General features: G+C 43.8%; 1 protein-coding gene across 4 annotated transcripts in view; it reads right to left on the reverse strand.

The window, feature by feature from the left end:
- Positions 1–431, reverse strand: part of LOC140741325 (oxysterol-binding protein-related protein 7-like) — a 123,836-nt gene extending 123,405 nt beyond the window's left edge. For 3 of the 4 annotated variants that reach the window (XR_012102048.1, XR_012102045.1, XM_073071409.1), the window contains exon 1: positions 29–143. The gene's annotated coding sequence lies outside the window, so the exon portion shown is untranslated. Of the gene's footprint in view, positions 1–28; positions 144–320 lie in introns of those variants that run through there. The other variant, XR_012102046.1, reaches the window with a different exon arrangement.
- Positions 432–13,229: the final 12,798 nt, after the last annotated feature.

Here is a 13,229-nt window from a genome sequence, read left to right on the forward strand (position 1 = left end):
TCTCATATTTCCAAAACTGAGCGCTTACTCAGGAATTTTCGCCGCTCCAGGCACTGAAATACTTTCCTCTCTCCCGCGGCAACAGCTTCAGCGCTCGCTTGCCGGCAAGCTCTTCCGTGTCCGCTCGCCAGGGTCCGTTCCGCCACCCTTCCCCGTCAATCATCGTCCTGGCCACGCCCACGTATCAATCCCGCGCCGCGCCTGTCGATCAGAGAACGAAAACCACACCCTCTGCCTCTGTCAAAACAAGCTCGTACAAAAGGTCATGGACCTGAACCGATAACTTTGTAGCTTTCATTTACAGATGCCCTCTGACCTACCGAGTATTTACGGCTGTTATCTCAAATAAACTTCAATCAGGGTTCAAACGACTCCACGCCCTTGGTGTCAATCATGATTAATCCCGCCACCTGTCAGTCAGTGTCAACGCCGTGCCCACTGTCAATCGGGCCCCTCCTTCCAAGAGCAATCAACTAACGGTAAAGTGAAGTGCCTGTCACAGCCAATGGGGAAATGGGTTACTTGTAACAGCCAATAGAAAAGAAAACGTTGCAAGAAATGGTAAACATTGTGGCAGGCAAAAGTTAACGATAGGAGCCAATGGGAACAGAGGGACACGGTAGCTAACATCAAAGGATGTATGGTGTAACCAATGAGAATGTAAAAACGTCTGAATTTAACCAATGGCCATGGCCCGATAGGTTGGAGCCAATAGAAAAATAGATTAGACCGCTTTATCAAAGCAATGGCGGAAGGAATGAATAATCTTCGGTTATACATGTGCGTAAAGTGAAATAATTACAGAAATGGAAATCTGCAGTAAAACAAGGGATTACTCTCTTAGATCAGTGTCATCCAGACAAAGGTCATCAGAGGTTAATCCCATGAGGTTGGAAACTTTTAAAGTTCTTAGTGGCAGCGCATTTGGAACATCATAATGTAATCAGACAGTTTTCGTGTTTGAGGAAACATGTTTGAAGATAACCTCACCAGAGTGGCTAGAGCTGAGCTAGTATTTGCATTTGGACTTCGAGAAAAGGTTTAACAAAATTCCTCAAAAAGAGTTAATTCAAAAGTGTCCATGGCGTTGGACTTAATATTCGCACAAGTAGAAGACTAGTCAACAGGCAAGCAGGAGTGAGTGGCATACACGGGTTATTTTCAAGTTAAGAGTCTGTGATGGGACCACAATTGTGTGCAATATATACAGTCAGTGGCCACTTCATTTGGTATCTTCTGTAACTAATAAAGTGACCACTGAGTATATGGTCATGGTCTTCTGCTAATGTAGCCCGTCCACTTCAAGGTTCAATGTGTTGTGCATTCAGAGATGCTCTACTGCCTACCACTGTTTGAACACTTGGTGATTTGAATTTCTGTCAATTTAAACCAGTCCGGCAAATTATTTTCTGCCACTCACTGGAGGTTTATTTTTGCTTTTCACATGATTCTCTGTAACTTCTAGAGACCGTTGAGCGCGAGAATGCCAGGAAATCAGCAGTTTCTGAGGTACTCAAATCACCCCGTCTGGCACCAACAATCATTCCATAATCAAAGTCACGTAGATCACATTTCTTCCCCATATTGATATTTGGTCTGAACCTCTTGACCATATCTGCTTGCTTCAGAAAAGTCCAATGCATGCTTCTATGCATTGAGTTGCTGCCACATGATTGGCTGATTACTTGCATTAACTAGCAGGTCACTGAGTGCAAATGACTGGGGGGGGGCGGAAGAAATGTACCACAATCAAATTTAAAAAATAGTGGGAAATAGTTTATAGAGAGAGATGCCCTGATGTAAGGTCTTGACCCAATTGGTTGACAATTCATGTCTCCACAGCTACTGCTTCATCTGCTGATTCCACCAGCAATTTCTTTCTACTACAGATTCCAGCATCTGCAGTTTATTTTGTCTACAGGGAGATAGTGATAGGCTAGGTGAGCGGGCAGAAAGTTGGCCTTTACTTTTAAGAGGGTTACAGTGAGGAAAAAGTGAAGTTGTTTATTTAGGGAACAAAGAACAAAAGATGAGTGGTATTTAAATTTGCGGGAAGTTAAGGTAGAAAGGAATTTGCAGATTCTCACACACCAGATATAAATCTGACACACGAGTGTATCAGGTAATAAGGGAGGCTAATGAAATGTGGGAAACAGGAAAAGTCTGCAGATGCTGGAGGAAGCATTGCACACTAAATATTGGAGGAACTCAGCAGGTCAGGCAGCATCTATGGAAATGAACAGACAGTCGACATTTCAGGCCAAGACCCTTCTTCAGGATTCAATGGAACCTTGGTCCTTCGAGATGATTGAAACATAAAAGTGAGGATGTTTTACCGCAACTCCACGAGTCACCAGTTACCCCCCCCCCCCCCCCAATCCTTTCAAGGAAAAATCTTATTTCATTGGAGGCTGTTCTGCAGTGGAATATGTATGTACGTTAAAGGTTGGTGCATAATCTCATCTGCAGTTAGTTGTTACTGCTCTGGGGCAATCGATCATCTTACAATTAAATGCCAGCCACATTACCTGCTCAGGGAGTTTACTGTTGTGTTCCTCATCACTGTCTACATCCCCATGAGGGTGAGCACCAGAGATGCACTGGGAGAGCTGTACGGTACCACCAGCTCTCTACAAAGCAAGCATCCAGATGGTCTCTTCATAACTGCAGGAGACTTCAATCATATTAACCTGCAGGATAGTTTACCCGAATTCCACCAACATGTCACCATGGCCACTAGGGGAACAAAGAAATTGGACCGTGTTTTTATAAACAGACTCTGTATTTACCAGTTTGCCCTATGTCCTCATTTTGGCCTTTCTGACCCTATCTCCATAATGTTAATCCAAGCATACTGACCACTGCTGAAAATGAAGAAACCAGTCAAGAGGACCATCACTACATGGCCTAGTGAGGCAATCTCTATGATCTCTATGCTTCAGGACTTTCTTGTACAGGCTAACTGGCAGATGTTCAAGGAGACCGCCACAAACAGAGAAGACACAAAATCTGATGAATATGTCTCATCTGTCACTGGCTACATCTGTAAGTGTGTAGACGACATTGGTACCTCAAGAACAGTCATTTCACAGCCCCACCAGAAGCCCTGGCTGAATGCTGAGATGTGCTCCCTTCTAAAAGTCCAAGACGCTGCCTTCACGTCTGGAGACAGAATAGCTCTCAAAGCAGCCAGGAGAAAGCTCATCTTGGGCATTAAGAGATCAAAGACCGCCTACATACATAAGATTCAGGAAGACCTGTCTGAAAACGATCTGTGGCATTTGTTGCTGGGCATCAAGGGCATTACTGACTGTGCAAGGAAAACAGCTTCGACTACCAGTGACACCTCCCTCCCTGATGCTCTAAACAACTTCTATGCGTGCAACACAATGTCAGCCACAAAAGCTACCTCCCTCCCAGGTGAGCAGCCATTGTCTGTAATGGCAGTAGACGTGAGAAGGACTCTGAGGAGGGTCAACCCCATAAGTCGGCCAGGCCAGACAACATCCCAGGCCGAGTACTCAGGGAACATGCACACCAGCTTATTTTCATGGACATCTTTGACACCTCACTCATCCAGGCTGCTGTCCCTACATGCTTCAAATCAGCCACCATCATCTCTGTACCAAAGAACTCTGCACCTTCAGAACTAAATGATTACTGCCCAATGGCATTGATGCCAATCATCATGAAGTGCTTTGAATGGCTGGTAATAGCACACATTCCTGCCATGTTGGACACTCACCAATGTGCTTACTGAGAGAACCGCTCTACGACAGATGCCACTGCTGCAACTGGGCGTTGGACTTGCTAATGAACAGACCTCAGATAGTCAGGATGCACAACCGCTCCTCCCTCCTCACGATCCTCAGCATGGGTGCCTTCTGCCCCAGGACTGTGTGCTGAGCCCTTTGCTGTACACTCTGCTCACACGTGGCTACACGGCCAAACAGCAAAGAGATCACATCGTCAAGTTTGCTGATGACACGACAGTGGTGGGGCTCATCACCAATAACAGAGACGGCCTACAGAGAGGAGGGGGAAGAGCTCAAGGTCTGATGCCAGGCAAATAACCTCTTCCTCAATGTCATCAAGATTAAGGAGATGGGTATCGACTTCAGGAGGACTCACACCCCTCTTTACATTGGCGGCATAGTGCTGGAAACTGTGAGTAGTTTCAAACTCCTGGGAGTGTGCACCTCGTACAAACTCTCATGGTGCCAGAACTCATCCAACACAATCAGAAAAGCTCATGAACTCCTCTGCTTTCTGAGGAGGCTCAAGAGAACTGGACTATGCACATCAGTACTCACATCCTGCTACAGGTGTGCAGTAGAGAGCATCAAAACATATTGCGTCACTGCATGGTACAGACACTGCTCTGCAGCAGACAGGAAGGCTCTACAACGGGTAGTCAAAGCTGCCCAACATATCACCAGCACCAGCCTACCCACCATCAAGGACATGTATACAGAAAGGTGCTGGAAAAGGGCCAATAATGCCATCCAGGATCCCACACACCCTGCTTGTGGACTGTTTGTCCCACTCCTATCAGGGAGGAGACTACGTAGCATCCACACCAGGACCACCAGACTCAAAAACAGTTACTTTCCCCAGGCAGTGAGGCTGATCAATACTTCCACCCTCCACATCCCCCACCACCACTATTTTATCATTTCCTGTCAGAATCATCTTATATAGCCTCTCCTGTACCAAGCGTCACTTCATGGACATACTTGCAATCAATCTATGTATATAAGATATGCATTTATATTTATTGTGTTTTTTATATTGTGTTCTTTATCTTACTGTGCTTTTTGTGCTGCATTGGATCCAGAGTAACAATTATTTTGTTCTCCTTTACACTTGTGTACTGGAAATGACATCCAACAATCCTGAATCTTGAGATGATCCTGGTTATCAGTCCCCTTGATACAAATGATGCAATACCAACTTATGGAGAAATAAATTGATTTGCCATTTGCAAAATAAAATTGCTGTGACTCACTGCTCTTCCACGAAGCATCCAGTCCATAAACTATGATTTCAGGGGTCCATATAGGGTCATAATTTAGACATTAATACTTCACCCCCATGATATGTGTTCAAATGCAGCCCAAAATACTAATGAGGTAAACACTAACTCTGCTTGACCTGATCCAAGTATTCCAAGCATTTTCTGTTTTATTTCAGATTTACTGGCTGTGAAGTGGGAATGCAAACTAAGATCCCATTCCTAGTTGATGTGTCAGCAAGCTGTCTTTAATTCACTATAATGCGTGTTCAGGCCACAGGGTGGGGGGTTACACTTGGGACATATTCTTTACACATTTCATTTATACATTTTTAGGAAGTGGACACCATTACTAGTTGCCCACAATAGATGAGGATCTTAATCGAAGATCTTTGTAGAGGTTCCATATAACTTGCTACTCCTCTTCAGGGGACAGTTAAGAATCAAAAGACATTGATGTGCATCTGGACTCCGACCAGATCAAAACAAAGGCCTTAGGGGAAATGGGGTTTGCCTGAGAGTCTAGTAACTTCACGCTTCATAGTTCAGAAATGTTTCAATAAACCAAATCCAATTATTGGATTTTAACCCAAGACTCCAATAGTCCAGTAACGAATCCACACTATCCACCTGCGATCTTCACACTGAAGCACATAAAAATTATATAAAACCTTTGATTATATACATTAAAGAGCAAAATCCATCCCATAGCCTCTGTAAGTAATGCATTGTAGATGCTTTAAAATGCAGATTGATACACAACACACTGAAGTTGAAGCATATTTAAAGATAACTTGTTACTTTGCAGATTGCTAAATACATAATAGCATTCAATTATTACCACTGTTCTACAAGGCCATTCGGCCCACTGATTCTGCTCCAAAATCATGTTGATTTATTATCCCTCTCAACCCTATTCTCTTGCCTTCTCCCCACAACCTTTAACATTTTTACTAATCAAGAACCTATCAACACCCACTTCAAATACTGCACGCCCAATAATTTGGTTTCCAAAGCCGTTCATGGCAATGAATTCCACAGATTCACCACCCTCTGGCTAAAGAAATTCCTCATCTTGTAACCTTGATTAATCTTCCCATTTACTTTCCCCTCGGGGGGCAGGGTTTCGGATTTCTGGACCACTGGGGCCTCTTCTGCGGCAGGTGTGACAGGTTGCACTTGAATCCGAGGGGGACCAATAGCCTGGCAGGGAGGTTTGCAAAGGCTACTGGGGAGAGTTTAAACTAGAATTGCTGGGGGGTGGGAACCGAACTGAAGTGACGGAGGAAAGGGCTGTTGGCTCACAAATAGAGAAAGCTTGGAGACAGTGCAAGAGGGAGGATAGGCAGGTGATAGAGAAGGGATGCACTCAGACTGATGGTTTGAGATGCGTCTATTTTAATGAGAGGAGTATTGTGAACAAAGCGGATGAGCTTAGAGTATGGATCAGCACTTGGAGCTATGATGTTGTGGCCGTTACAGAGACTTGGATGGTGCAGGGGCAGGAATAGCGCCAGGCTTTAGATGTTTCTGAAAGGACAGGGAGGGAGGCAAAAGAGGTGGGGGCATGGCACTGTTGATCAGAGATAGTATCACAGCTACAGAAAAGGAGGAAGTCATGGAGGGGTTGTCTACAGAGTCCCTGTGGGTAGCATTTAGAAACAGGATTGGGTCAATAACTCTACTGGGTGTTTTTTATAGACCACTCAATAATAACCGGGACATCGAGGAGCAGATAGGGAGACAGATTCTGGAAATGAGTAATAATAACAGGGTTGTTGTGGTGGGACATTTTAATTTCCCAAATATTGATTGGCATATCACTAGAGTGAGGGGTTTAGATGGGGTGGAGTTTGTTAGGTGTATTCAGGAAGGTTTCTTGACACAATATATAGATAAGCCGACAAGAGGAGAGGCTGTACTTGATCTGGTATTGGGAAATGAACCTGGTCAGGTGTCAGGTCTCTCAGTGGGAGAGCATTTTGGAGAGAGTGATCACAATTCTATCTCCTTTACCATAGCATTGGAGAGGGACAGGAACAGATAAGTTAGGAAAGTGTTCAATTGGAGTAAGGGGAAATATGAGGCTATCAGGCAGGAACTTGGAAGCATAAATTGGAAACAGATGTTCTCAGGGAAACATACAGAAGAAATGTGGCAAATGTTCAGGAGATACGTGCGTGGGGTTCTGTGTAGATACATTCCAATGAGACAGGGAAAGGATGGTAAGGTACAGGAACCGTGGTTTACAAAGGCTGTTGTAAATCTAGTCAAGAGGAAAAGAAGAGCTTATGAAAGATTCAAAAAACTAGGTCATGATAGAGATCTAGATGACTACAAGGCTAGCAGGAAGGAGCTTAAGAATGAAATTAGGAGAGCCAGAAGGGGCCATGAGAAGGCCTTGGCGGACAGGATTATAGAAAACCCCAAGGCATTCTACAAGTATGTGAAGAGCAAGAGGATAGATGTGAGAGAATAAGACCAATCAAGTGTGACAGTGGAAAAGTGTGTATGGAACCGAAGGAAATAGCAGAGGTACTTAATGAATACTTTGGTTCAGTATTCACTATGGAAAAGGATCTTGGTGATTGTAGGGATGACTTGTACCAGAATGAAAAGCTTGAGCATGTAGATATTAAGGAAGAGGATGTGCTGGAGCTTTTGGAAAGCATCACCGGGACCGGACAGGATGTACCCCAGGCAACTGTGGGAAGCGAGGGAGGAGATTGCTGAGCCTCTGGTGATGATCTTTGCATCATCAATGAGGACAGGAGAGGTTCCGGAGGATTGGAGAGTTGTGAATGTTGTTCCTTTATTCAAGAAAGGGAGTAGGGATAGCCCAGGAAATTATAGACCATTGAGTCTTACTTCAGTGGTTGGTGAGTTGATGGAGAAGATCCTGAGAGGCATGATTTATGAACATTTGGAGAGGTATAATATGATTAGGAATAGTCAGCATGGCTTTGTCAATGGCAGGTCCTGCCTTACGAGCCTGATTGAATTTTTTGAGAATGTGACTAAACACATCAATGAAGGTAGGTCAAGCTGCTACACAGGTTGACTGTGGTTAAGAAGGCATATGGTGCATTGGCCTTCATCAATCGTGGAATTGAGTTTAAGAGCCGAGAGGTAATGTTACATCTATATAGGACCCTGGTCAGACCCCACTTGGAGTACTGTTCTCAGTTCTGTTTGCTTCACTGCAGGAAGGATGTGGAAACCATAGAAAGGGTGCAGAGGAGATTTACAAGGATGTTGCCTGGATTGGGGAGCATGCCTGATGAGAATAGGTTGAGTGAACTCGGCCTTTTCTCCTTGGAGTGACGGAGGATGAGAGGTGACCTGATAGAGATGTACAAGATGATGAGGGGCATTGATCATGTCGATAGTTGGAGGCTTTTCCCCAGGGCTGAAATGGTTGTCACAAGAGGGCATAGTTTTAAGGTGCTGGGGTGTAGGTACAGGGGAGGTGTCAGGGGTAAGCTTTTTACTCAGAGAGTGGTGAGTGCGTGGAATGGGCTGCCGTCGGCGGTTGTGGAGGCGGAAACGATAAGGTCTTTTAAGAGACTCCTGGATGGATATATGGAGCTTAGAAAAATAGAGGGCTATAGGTAAGCCTAGTAATTTCTAGGGTAAGGACATGTTCGGCACAGCTTTGTGGGCCGAAGGGCCTGTATTGTGCTGTAGGCTTTCTATGTTTCTATGTTTATCACCAGATGTTTAAGCCATGATGATTTGATTTTGGCAGGTTACATGTTGGAAAAGGCATGTTTGAGTGATCACACCATGTCTGTGCAGAGCTTCTACTTGGATCAAGAAGCACCTGGAGATACAGTTCATAAATTTACCCAAGTGCATACATTAAGGTTTGTTCAATTGGATTAATATTTCCTTTGGCTTTACAAGTGATGAATATAATGTTCTACAGTTTTTTTAAAGACATACTTTCATTATAGAGCAGAGACCATAGATAACAGAACATAAAACATTTCAACACAGCACAGGTCCTTCGGCCCACAATGTTGTGCTGACCTTTTAACCTACTCCAAGATCAATCTAACCCTTCCCTCCCACACAGCCCTCCACCTCTCCAGCATCCCTATGAGATCCCCCAAATGCGTCCAATATACAAAATCTGTAACACTTCCGGGAGTGCACATCACACACAACTTCTCATGATCCCAGAACATATCCTACATAGTCAAGAAAGCTCACCAATGCCTCTACTTTTTGAGGAGAGCTGGACTTTGCACGTCCATATGCACCTCATTCTACAGATGCACAGCAGAGAACATCTTTGCAGGCTGCATCACTGTTTGGTACAGAAGTTGCACTGTGATGGAGAGGAAGGCTATACAATGCATAGTAAGAACTCCCCAATGCATCATGGGCACCTGCCTACCCTCCATCAAGGCCATATTCAAATTTTCAAAGTAAATTTAATATCAAAGTACATATATGTCACTATATTTGTTTTCTTGCAGGTATACTCAATAAATGCATAATAGAACAACAACTATCAATGAAAAACTGCACCGCCTTTGGCATTCAGTCGGTGTGCAAAAGGCACAAACTGTGTAAGTACAAAAAGAAAGAAATAATAATAATAAATACGCAATAAATATCGAGAATGAGATGAAGTGTTCTTGAAAGTGAGTCCATTGGTAGTGAAAACATTTCAATGATGAGTCAAGTGAAGTTGAATGAAGTTATCCCCTTTGGTTCAAGAGCCTGATGATGAGGGGTAATAACTGTTCCTGAACCTGGTGGTGTGAGTCCTAAGGCTCCTGTACCATTCTTCCTGATGGCAGCAGTGAGAAGAGAGTATGTCCTCGGTGGTGGGGGTCCCTGATGATGGAAACTGCTTTCCTGTGACAATGTTTTGTGCAGATGTGTGCAGTGGTGGGGAGGGGGCTTTACCCATGACGGATTGGGCCAGATTCACTACTTTTTGTAGGATGTTCCATTCAAGGGCATTGATGTTTCCATACCAGGCTCTGCTGCAACCACTCAATACACTCTCCAAACATCTATAGACATTTGTCAAAGTTTTAGGTATCATGCAGAACCTTTGCAAACTCCTAAGAAAGTAGAGACACTGCAGTGCTTTCTTTGCAATTGCACTTGTGTACTAGGCCCAGGATTGATCCTCCAAAATAATAACACCAAGGAATTTAAAGTTGCTGAGCCTCTCCACCTCTGATCCTCTGATGAGGACTGGCTCATGGACCTCTAATTTTCTTCTCCTGAAGTCTATAATCAGCTCCTGGGTCTTGCTGACATTAAGAGGTTGTTGTTATGACACAACTCAGCTAGATTTTCATTCTCCCTCCTGTATGCTGATTCATCACCACCTTTGATTCGGCCTACAATGGTGGTGTCGCCAGCAAACTTAAATATGGCACTGGAGCCGTGCTTAGTCACACAGTCATAAGTATAAAGCAAGTAGAGCAAAGTGTAATTGATGATCCAATTGCACAAGGAGGTATTGAGACCAAGGTCTCGAAGCTTATCATTTACTTTTGAGGGGATGATGGTATTGAATGCTGAGCTGTAGAAGAGGATCCAAGTCACTTCTCAGGCAGGAGTTGGTATGTTTCATCAGCAACCTCTCAAAGTACTTCATCAAGATAGTCACTGAGACAAGTCACCATGTTCTTCTTAGGCACCGGTATAACTGAAGCCTGCTTGAAGCAGGTAGGTATCTCAGACTGCCAAAGCGAGAGGTTAAAGGTCTCAGTGAACACTCCAGCAGTTGGTCAGCACAGGTCTTTAGTACTCGGACAGGTACCCTGTCTGGGCCGTTGACCTAAGTTTAGTCCAGAATTGGTACTTCGCCCTTGATTGGTACTTTGACTTTCTGGAGATTGTACCTGGACCTCTTGTATCTTCTTAGTCACTAGACCTAAATGCCTCTGATCTGGCCGTCAGCAGATTGTGGATGTCTTAGTTTTGAGGGGATACACTCGTCTACATCTGTTTTAATAAAGTCCGTGACAACCATGGTGTATTCATTCAGATCTACAGATGAGTCTTTGAACACAACTTAATCCACCGGCTCGATGCTCCTGTCCTCTAGAGCTTTGCCCGTTACCCTCTGCCTGCATGCAGGTAGAAGGACAGCCAAGTGTTCCGAATTACCGACATCCTGTCTGGCCATGGAACGCTAGGCCAGACTTCTCTTAGTATAACAGTAGTCTAGTGTGTTGGGACTACTGGTGCTAGTAAGCTGATGGTAATTGGACAGGGGTTTCTTCAAATAGGCCTGGTTGAAATCTCGACTATGATTTGAAATGCATCGGGGTGGACTGCTTATTGTTTGGTGTAGTATCTCAAGCACCTGATTCATCAGCTGCTGGTAGTATGTAAACGCATATACAGAATGGCGCTGGAAAAGCGCCAGAATCATCGCAAAGGATCTCACACACCCTGCTCATGGACTGTTTGTCCCACTCCCATTAGGGAGGAGGCTACTTAGCATCCACACCAGACCTAAGTAGTAAGGCTGATCAACATCTCCACCCCACCCACTTTATTTTTTCCCCATCATTCACCTTGTGTACAACCTAGCGTCACTTTATGGACATACAATCAATTTATGTATACAAGGTATCTTATAAATTTATGTTTATTGTGTTTTAATATTATTATATTATTTATCTTTTGTGTTTTTTTGTACTGCATCAGATCTGGAGTAGCAATTATTTCATTCTCCTTACATTTGTGTACAGAGAATAACATTAAACAATCTTGAATCTGTTGAGAACTTACATTCACTTCCTCCCCTGACTGCACTTTTAGGATGTAATAACAGATCTCCAGGAAAATAGTAATCGGAATTTGCAAAGCCAAAATGGGTTTACAATAAAAAAGTTTTACATGGAATGCAAGACAACTTGGGGATCCTTCACTGCTGCAGCCTTCCTCCGCCTTCATTGTCATCGTAATATGTTATCATCTTCTACCAGCTCTACCGTTGAGGTCTTTGTCTGGAACCTCCCCTTTGACCTTACCAGCATGGGTGACCCTACCAGGAGCTAAGTGCCAGGTGGCTAAACTCCAGATGGAATCGCTCTTGGGATCTCAGGAACTCACTATCCTCTCATCCAGAACAAGGTGATGATCCTCAGAGTAGAAAAGGAGGGAAAAAAGGATGTGGTGTGTTTTGAATTTTATTTAGCTTTGAATAACATCCCACACAAGGGGATGATCAACATGGTTACAAACAGGTGGAACTGGGATACTATACAGATGCAGACTGAGAATTGATATCTGACAGAAAGCACGGAATGAAAATAAATGGATGATTGTCAGGTGTGCAGGCTGTGATGAGTTTTGCAGGAATTTGGAACTTGAACCTGAGTTTTTCAGAATCAATGATTTGGCTAAGAGTGAATTATTTCCAAGTTAACCAATGGTGCTAAACTAGTGGGAACCCAAATACAGAGAATGATGCAGAGATTTCAAGGGGATATGAACAAGATGAGTAAATGGATGAGAACATAATACTGTACAGTATATATTGTGGGAAAATATGGATCCATCCACCTTGCTGCACAGAGCAGAAAGGTGGTGGAAGACTGAGTAGTGTTAATGTTCAAAGGGTCCTCGGTGTATACAAGCACATGTGTCCCCTTGAACACCCAGCCAACATCCAGGTGCAGCAGAGTTTATAAAGACTGAGGAGATCTCATCAAAACATTTATATTGCTTGGATTGACAAGTCAGAAGCAGGGAAGATACTTCTTTGGCTAAAGAGTTTTGTACCAGGGAATGCAGTTGCACAGGAAGGGGAAAGAGGACTATTGTGAGGAGAAATTTCTTCGGAGGATGGTGAACATTTGGAACACTCAGCTCCAGAGGGCCTTGTAAGCTCAGTGACTGTGTTCATTCAAAATAGCTCATTGGATATTAACTGAATCAAGAGATGAGAGATAGTACCGGAACAGGGTGTGAGGTAGAAGATGAATGGCAGAGCTGACTTGTTCCAATGGTCCTCTCCTGCTTCTCTTTCTCATAATTTTATGTTCTAACCACATGAGATACAAATCTTTAGCATAATGAGTAAGGCAATCAGTATCACCACAATACTTCTAGTTATCACAGGAAACATTTATTTTTCCCAACTTAGTCCATGTGAATGCTATGACTTCTGGTGCAGTGCCCTTTAGTGGTAGAGACTTGTTCATTTATTTCCTTCAACTTCCACCTACAC

Source organism: Hemitrygon akajei, chromosome 18, assembly GCF_048418815.1.
Source record: "Hemitrygon akajei chromosome 18, sHemAka1.3, whole genome shotgun sequence".
Classification (NCBI taxonomy): domain Eukaryota; kingdom Metazoa; phylum Chordata; class Chondrichthyes; order Myliobatiformes; family Dasyatidae; genus Hemitrygon; species Hemitrygon akajei.